This window comes from Eleutherodactylus coqui, chromosome 1 (genome assembly GCF_035609145.1).
Source record: "Eleutherodactylus coqui strain aEleCoq1 chromosome 1, aEleCoq1.hap1, whole genome shotgun sequence".
NCBI classification, from domain to species: Eukaryota; Metazoa; Chordata; class Amphibia; order Anura; family Eleutherodactylidae; genus Eleutherodactylus; species Eleutherodactylus coqui.
This window is the reverse complement of record NC_089837.1, coordinates 40,172,356-40,181,538: the sequence shown is the minus strand read 5'-3', so window position 1 is coordinate 40,181,538 and position 9,183 is coordinate 40,172,356. Positions and strand designations below refer to the sequence as shown.

The window sequence follows — 9,183 nt, the reverse complement described above, 5'->3', positions numbered from 1 at the left end:
TTCGCGCTACTTAACACTAATCCTGAGACCAAGGCGTTGAGGTAAAACATCAAACATAAAATTCTTAATAAACAATTAAGTGGAGACTGGAGGGGGGACGGGAGGGAAGGGGGGGGGGGGAGTTCAGGTGGTGGTGGTGGTAGTAGGAGAGGTTCCTCTATGAGAAAAGATGTCCAGGAGCCTCAAGCTGCGCCAGGGGTTCCAGATTTTGGTAAATCTGTTATGTGTGCCATTCTTCCAACTCGACAGCTCTTCTAGATTGAAGAGACTATCTACTCTTTCTTTCCATTGTTTTAGTGAGGGGGGTCCTTCGCATTGCCAGTGCAGTGGTATTAATGCTTTAGCTGAGTCTATCAGGAATGCCATCAGTTTGTCCTTTCTGGGGTGGAAAGTTGCGGAAGGCCTCCAGAGGAACAGTATCTCTGGTGAGAGTGTGAAGTTTGGTTTAATTTTCCTCAGGATCTCCTCAACTCCCCTCCAGTAGGATTTTAGGGGGGGCAGTTCCACCATAGATGGAGGTATGACCCCTCCTCTCTACCGCATCTCCCAACATTTATCGTGGGAGGCTAATTTATAAGCATAGAGCCACTGCGGGGTCTTATACCACCTTACAAGCAGTTTATAGTGCGCCTCCTGAGCCATAATGCAGGGGGAGATACCAAATGAAGTTGCTAATATTGAATTGATGTCTTCTTGGGATAAAGAAACACCAAGCTCTTTCTCCCAGGAGCTAATGAAAGCTGGTTTAGTTATACTCTGAGGTGTTATGTAGCGTTTACGTAGAGGAGCAATTTTCCTTACTTTTGGGTCTTTGTTATTCAGGGTAGTCTCAAAGGGAAGCATAGGTCTAGCCCCTTTTATATCTCTTAATTAATTCTCCTATTACGCTGGTCACCATTGCTTGGTGTAGAAAAGATAGCTTATGCGAGGGCAGGAGGGTTTGGAGTATCTCTGAAGGGGAAAGATGCGCTATGGAGAGCAAGTCTCCAATCCTGAGGGTTCTGAATTTTTTCCAGACCGACTCAGTGACTGGATCAGCCCCGAGGTCTAGTAATTTGTGTATTGTATTCAGGAGAAAGGTTGGTGAGGGTGACGGAGCCAATCTCTCTCTTACCCCGTCCCATACTTCACACGGGCCTCTCAGCAAGGGATTAAAGTTTTTTGCTCTATAGCGGTTTTTTTCGGGTAGCCATAAATCCCCCTCCGAACCCTCCCTGTTATATTGCAGGGCCATTGCTGCTAGTAACTTGTCTCCTATCGGGTTCACTAGATTCATCCAGTAACCTAGTTGTGAAGCCCTGTAATAATCGCTTATGTTGGGCAGGTCGATGCCTCCCTCAGGCCCCCTCCTTATCATTAGGCTATAGGCCAGTCTCGGCCTCCGTTGTCTCCATACAAAGCCGGAGAAAATGGTGCGCAGGGTTTTAAAAAAGCTTGTAGGGAGGTGAATAGGAAGCATCCTTATTCTATAAAGCACTATTGGAAGTATATAAGACTTCAGGATGTTCTTCCTACCGAACCATGATATACATGGTATATCGTATGATCTCAGAAGGTTCTTAATTTTGTTTACCAATGGTATGAAGTTAGCTTTGAACAGGTCTTCCGCTCTTTTTTTTATAATCACTCCTAAATAGTCCAGTGACACCTCTGACCACGTAAAGGGGGAGGATGTCGAGAGGGTGTTAGAAAGGGTGCGGGGGCTAGAGATATTCAGCACTGTGGATTTATGGAAGTTGATTTTGAAATTTGAAATTTCTCCGAAGAGGTTCAGCAGCCCCACCAGCCCGGGGAGACCCTCAATAGGGTTGGTGATCAAAAAGACAATATCATCGGCGAATGCCGCTGTAGACAGTACCTTGTCCCCAATAGAAAGGCCTTTAATGTTCGGGTTTTGTCCTACTTCCACCAGGAGAGGCTCTAGAGCCAGAACAAATAGTGTGGGGGAGAGAGGGCACCCCTGCCGTGTACCGTTATTTATTTCAAATGGAGGGGACATAGCATCGTTTACTCGCAGTCTCGCGTGGGGTTTAGCGTAGAGTGTAAAAATAGCAGATACAAAGTCTGGTGGTAGATTGTAATTAAGCAGTACACTTTTCATGTATGTCCAATTCACCCAATCAAACGCCTTTTCTGCGTCTGCCTACAAAGGCTAGGGGAATTTGGTGTTTTTGGGCATAACGAGCTGCGTGTAGTAGTCTATGACAGTTGTCTTTGCCCTCTCTCCCCTTCACGAACCCTGCCTGTTCTCCGTCAATCAAGGAAGGGACCAGGGCCTCGAGCCTTTTTGCCAAAAGCTTCGCCCACAACTTTACATCCAAATTAATAAGCAAAATCCGCCTATAATTTCCGCAAAGTGTGGGGTCTTTATTTTTTTTTGGGACAAGGGTAATCTGAGCCTCCTGTGCCTGTCTAGGTAGTTCTTTACCCCCCAGTAGGGCGTTAAAGAGATCCGTTAGCCTTGGAACCAGCACTGCCTGAAGGGTTTTATAATAAGCTCTGGTCAATCCGTCAGGGCCTGGACTTTTGTTAGGCGGGCAGGAATCTATCAGGTTTTTTACCTCCTCTTGGGAAACCGGGGTCAGCAGAGATTCCGCTTCCCGGTGATCCAGCTTAGGCATATTTACTTTCTGGAGGAACCTGTCAATTTGTTCTTGCAAACTCTGATTCCCTCCTCCCGTGTGGGATGTTTGTATGTTGTATAATTTTTTATAGAACATCTGGAATTCTTTGGCAATTTCCTCAGAGGATGTAGCCATTGTGCCCGATGTGGTTTTGATGGCTCTAATTGTGTTCTTGGCCCGGGCTTTTTTAATTAGCGATGTCATAAATTTGCTGCCCCTATTTCCTTGTGCGTACACCACCTGCTTCATAAAGAGGCTCTTTTTGTTGAACCTCGATTCAAGGCAGAGTTTCAAATCTTTTCTTAAGTCTTCTAGTCTCTCCAAGTTATCAAGAGTCTGTGAAAGTTTGACGGATTGTTTCAGTTTAGCTATTGATGCGAGTTTTGTATCTATATCTTTTTGTAATTTTTTCTTGACCCTGGAGCCTAGTGCGATTAATAAGCCTCTCACATAGGCCTTATGGGCCTCCCAGACAGTGGGGTGCCGACCTCTCCGTTCGCGTTCAGAAGAAAGTATTCCTCAATAGCTTTAGAGAGCTTTGTAGCCTCATCTTCTTAGTCCAACAGTGACGGATTTAGTCTCCATCTCCATTCTTTGCAGGGTGGGTGGATGGGTCTGAGCAGGATGTGTATGGGGGCGTGGTCAGAGATGGTCAGCGGATCTATTATCGCTTTATTTAGAAACTCCACTAGTCCCTTGGATATCAACAGGTAGTCCAGTCTCTGGAAAGAGGAATGGACCGAAGAAAAAAAAGTGTAGTCCCTCACTGAGGGGTTAAAGGGGTTGTCCCGCGCCGAAACGTTTTTTTTTTTTTTTTCAACCCCCCCCCCCCGTTCGGCGCGAGACAACCCCGATGCAGGGACGTAAAAAAAAAAACGCTCAGCGCTTACCTTAATCCCCGCGCTCCGGTGACTTCTATACTTACCGGTGTAGATGGCCGCCGGGATCCTCTTCCTCCGTGGACCGCAGCTCTTCTGTGCGGTCCATTGCCGATTCCAGCCTCCTGATTGTGACACGTGACGGGGCGGAGCTACACGGAGCCCCATTGAAGAAAGCAGAAGACCCGGACTGCGCAAGCGCGTCTAATTTGGCCATTCGACCATTTTAGACGGCGAAAATTAGGCGGGCTCCATGGAGACGAGGACGCCAGCAGCGGAGCAGGTAAGTGAAAAACTTTTTATAACTTCTGTATGGCTCATAATTAATGCACAATGTACATTACAAAGTGCATTATTATGGCCATACAGAAGTGTATAGACCCACTTGCTGCTGCGGGACAACCCCTTTAAGGAGACGCCATACATCAATCATTCCCAATTCCTGGAGACCTCGGTTAAGTTTTCTTAATTTGACCTGCAAGATCTGGGATCGGCCCACGGATGAGTCTAATACCGGGTTAAGGGTGACATTAAAATCGCCCCCCAATATCACGTGACCTATTGCAAAATGTTTGTGTGTCTAACTGTTTGAGTAACCACGTGACCTGGTCCGTGTTTGGAGCGTATAAATTTGCTATAGTGATTTTAACATTATCCAAGAGACCTTTAAGAAATAACACCCTCCCCTCTCCGTCCGAATATTGGGACTCACATACAAAATTCACAGACTTGTGAAGGAGTATGGAGACTCCTTTAGATGCCGAGGAGGGGTGGGAGTTATGATAGCATTGGTGGTACTGTCTGCCTGGCAATGCGAAGCACTTGTCCCCTTTAAAATGCGTCTCCTGCAGGAGAACAATTTTCGAGTTGTACCTTTTTAGCAGCACTGCGATGTTGTGGCGTTTCAGCGGCAAGTTGAGGCCCTTGACATTGAATGATGTGAAGCGTAGATCATTCATAGTTTGCCGTATGTAGAAAGGTAAAGCGATATCTGAGAAAAGAAGATAATATTAATTGACGATTATACTTTTGCAATATACCACTGGGGTCCTCACCTGAGGGGTAGGGGGAGGAGTGAGGGAAAGAGGGGGACGGGAAGGATGAGTAGGTTTAAAAAAAAACTAAACAGAAGTCAGGTATAAACAGTAATGAACTTTGGCACTCTGCGCCCTGTCAAGGAGAGGTCTGGTGTAGTTCCGGTCCTCCTCCGGGGGGGGGGGGGGGGGGGGAGAGTTTCAATCGGTGTTGAACCAGTGACCCCTAGCACCAGGGTCACTAGGGAAACTATCAACAGCCTGACCTGACAGGCGCCCTCCAGGACTATTCGTGTCCTACAGGGGGAAAGACATTTGTTCCCGAACTGGGAAAACCTCAGAGTCGTCACCCAAGGGAGAGAGGGGGGGTCTGGAAGTATGTGGTATAACCCCTTCTTCCTCGGCGGGCAAACTGCCAGCTGATTCCTCTCTCCCTGCCCAAGATAACGAACTCGGGGCAATATTGGGGGCGACTCCCCTCCCGTTCTGTAAGCCAGGGTCTCTTGATGAATGTTGTGCATCACCCTGAGAAATACTATTCTCAAAATATTGTCTAAGGGGGGGGGGGGGGTGAGAGAGGGAACAACTACTTAAAGGTACGAATTTAGTAGGGACTAGAGTCTCTTTCAGGTATCCATTTCTGCGACGTTTTCTTTTGATTTTTTCCTTCTATTCTTCGGCGATTTCGGATTGCTCACAGTCTGCCAATTCTCCTGCACAGCTAGGCTGGGGAATCTTGGTAAATCGGGTAAAGGTAACCATCCTTGAAGCTCTACGGGTTCTACCTCTATTAGTTGCCATAGCTGTTGCAGATCTTCTGGGGTTCGTACATTGAGCCTGCGACCTTTGTAAGTAACTCCCAGCCCAAACGGGAACAACCAGGCATATTTTATGCCGTTCTCTCTTAATATTTCCAGGAGCGGACACAGTGCCCGGCGCTTCGCCAGGGTTGAGGGCGCTAAGTCCTGGTATAGCTGTATAGGGGTGTCGGCATAGCGAAGATCTTTTTGCTGTCTTGCTGCTCTCAGTATTGCTACAGCATCTGGAAACATGAGCAGTTTGCAGACCACGTCCCTTGGGGGGTCTGATGCAGGGGGTAAAGGGCGCAGGGCTCTGTGTATCCGCTCAATGTTAATAGCTGCGGCTCTTTCTGCTCCTAATAATGAGGTGAAAATCTCTGTTGCAACTTTGTGGAGACAGTCAGTAGCCCAGGACTCAGGGAGCCCTTTGATGCGCACGTTGCTGCGCCTGTTCCTGTTCTCTAAGTCTTCTTGCATTATAAGGGTTTTGTTAAGCTGCTCATGCTGTTCTTTTATGATTTTCTCCATCTCACGCGAATGTGTGATAATGGAGGCAGAGGTGGATTCTAAGTCCTCTACACGTCGCCCCATTTGCTTCAGGTCCTCCTTGATCTCTGTGAGATCTGACTTGAGTGGGAGCAGGGCTTGGGAGAATAAGTCTCTCATAAAAGCTCTAGAGACATTCTCTCCCCCCATCTCTTCTGCCTTACTGTGAGCTGCTGCAGATGCTGCAGGTTCCCGGGCCGACACCATCTTTAGCTGGGAGCGGGGGGAGCGGCGCTCCGTTCTTTAAGGTATTTCTGCATATCTGTTTGTCCCTTTTGCGATCGGGGTGTTCCTGAGGGTTCCCCTCCTCTCTCCTTTGTAATCTTCCCCATCTGCGCTGCTTGTAGCTGCTGTATTTAGCCCTGGAAGGCACCGCTGAGAGGGAGCTCTGTACTCAGACCACCATCTAGTTTAGCAGCCAGGCTCCGCCCCGCGCAGTTCCCTATTTTGATATAGAGGGGGAGCCCACTAAAACTCTAGATCCAACTGGTAATCCAGAAGTAATTACATCTCTGGAATCAACCTAGTGAACTCCTGTATCACAACAGATTAAGATTTTCTTCTGGCTACATATTTTTCTCGGTAGGAGACTCTATAACTTTGAGGGGTCCCTCATACCAGAGTCCTCTTAGGATCTGTGTGTAAATCACTATCGATCTGAATTACGAAACAGTGTAAGAATAAATCTCTATTAACACACTCCATTCAGATATATTTCTTCTTAAAGTAGGGGCTATATGTCATTTCTCCACCTACATTGGTGTGTGAGAATGATCTAGGCGCTATTTGGTGCTTCTTCCAATCTCTTGCCCGAACATGTCAGCTGCACTTCAAGAACATCGCAAGAATCCGCTCTTTTCTCACTGTAGACACGCTAAAAACGCTTATTGTTGCCCTCATCCACTCTCGGCTCGATTACTTCAACTCATTGCTGATCAGCCTCCCCTGCACCAGACTTTACCCTCTCCAATTTATCCTGAATGCAGCAGCCAGGCTCATCTTCCTGTCCAGCCGCTACTCGGACACCTCTGCCCTGTGCCGGTCACTGCACTGGCTGCCCATTTAATACAGAATTCAATTTAAACTCGCTACCTTCATCCATAAAGCCCTCCACAGTGCAGCGCCCCCCTATATTGCCTCCCTCATCTCAATCCATCACCCAACCTGGACTCTCCGCTCTGCTAACGAAACTAGACTGCGCACCCCTCTAATTTGAACTTCTCATTCCCGCCTCCAAGACTTCTCCAGAGCAGCATCGGTCCTCTGGAACGCACTACCAAAGGCTACCCGAGCAATCCAGGACTCGCAGAACTTCAGGCGTGTTCTAAAAACGCACCTCTTCAGGGAGGCATACCGCATACCCTAAACAAACTCCTTTGTACCCCCCCTGATAACATGCTCCCTGACCTACTGACTGCAATCCCTGCTAGCCATCATAAACCACTCCTGCAGTCATACTGTTTCTGCCGTCACACGGCTAAATGTCTGACCATTGTCTGTGTGTATAGCATCCCTCACTGTCTACCTCGCCATACCGTGCACATCTCCAGCCCTTTACCTTCTGTATCACCCTATTATCTGTAGTATGTACGCACGTTGGAGCAGGACCCTCACCCCTATTGTTTCCATCAACTGATTACTATGTAACCGTGGTTCTGTAATTTTTGTATTTTTTGTCTTACTGTATTCCCCATGTCTATGTAAGCGCTGCGGAATATGTTGGCGCCATACAAATTAAAGGTTGTTATTATTATTATTCTTACTCATAAGGGACTAATACCTTGGAGTTTGAACTCAACTACAGGCATTCCTTTCTTCAGTCCCCGCTTTTCTTTCTATGGACCTAATGTATGACTATAAGTACATTTAATATGTTTTTATTAAAACTTTTGTGCAATTTCCCATATAAAGAAAAAGTACAACATATAGCAGGTCTTGCAGGACCGCAATGATGGCTTATTGATTAGAATAAAGGGATATTGTACAAAATAATGCAACAATAGCCTTTGCTGTATATCCTTCCGGTACATCCTATGTACATTATATCTGAATAATAAAACAATATGGCATCAGGCCTTCAGACCTGCCAATTTCTTGTGCTCATGAAATAATACAACTTTTGAAGTCCTGCAAATATATTAAAGGTAAAAGAAAGGAGGGACAGTAGATCTTGAGAAGAAAGAGAAAAGAGAGGGGGGGATAGCTAGCAGAGAAGAAGGGAAACCCTCTAGTGGAGACACGTATACAGCTGATTAAAGCCTCGCTATGTGTCATCAAGATACCGGCCCCCTTCTAGGGCTTCCTCATGACCAATCTCTCTACAATCCCATTATATTTTGGAGCTCAGGTGAGTCACGGAATGCATTGTATAGAACCCAGTCACCTCCATTTGAACACGCAGCCTCAGGGCCCTCTTCAACCAACTCCTTATATACATTAATTAATTCAGCTCCTGGATAAATTCCTGAGTCAAGGGGGGTCACACTACTCCGTCAATGGCGTGGAATTACAGCTCTAGCCGCAGTGAGGAAATGTGCTTGAAATGTGTCAGAACTCGTCCAACATGTGAGCTATGCAGGGAAATCTCAATGTCGAACAAGGTCCTGGATTAAAAAGGGTTAATAGCTGTCTGCAAATATTTGAAGGGCTGTCAGTCTGGAGGGAACAGCCCTATTCTCATTTGCACAAGGAGAGACTAGAAGCAATGGGATGAAACTGAAAGGGAGGAGACATAGATTCGATATTAGACAGTGAGGATGATCAATGAGTGGAACAGGTTGCCACGGGAGGTGGTGAGTTCTCCTTCAATGGAAGTCTTCAAACAGAGGCTGGACAGACATCTGTCTGGGATGATTCACTAAATCTTGCTTTAAGCAAGGGATTTGAACCCGATGACCCTGGAGTTCCCTTTCAACTCTACCATTATATGATTTAGTTTATACAGAAACTGTGAACCACCCACGAGAAGTGAATAAACTCTCATTCATCATTCAGTGGGGGCATTTACACTAAACGATAAACTGGGGAACACCATTTTCGTTGACTTAGATCTTACACTTGTTTTTCCACTAACTTTTGGCTTCTGAATCCAAAAATGACCCCAGTTTTCTTTATCATACCAACTTTTTAAGTTACAGGATACCCTCCATTTATTTTCAAATACCTGAATGTAATTTTTTTTTAAAGTTATCTTGTCCATACAAAGTATATTATGTTTTTGTACATCAAATTACACTTATAGCTTTTCCCGGAGTGTTCAATCTGTGGATAATCTTGCGTGATGCTCCAACAATAGTCGGCC

General features: G+C 46.2%; 1 protein-coding gene across 1 annotated transcript in view; it reads left to right on the top strand.

The window, feature by feature from the left end:
* The window catches only part of LOC136608355 (zinc finger protein 189-like), a 52,444-nt gene that overhangs the window by 25,158 nt on the left and 18,103 nt on the right, over positions 1-9,183 (top strand). The window lies entirely within an intron of this gene.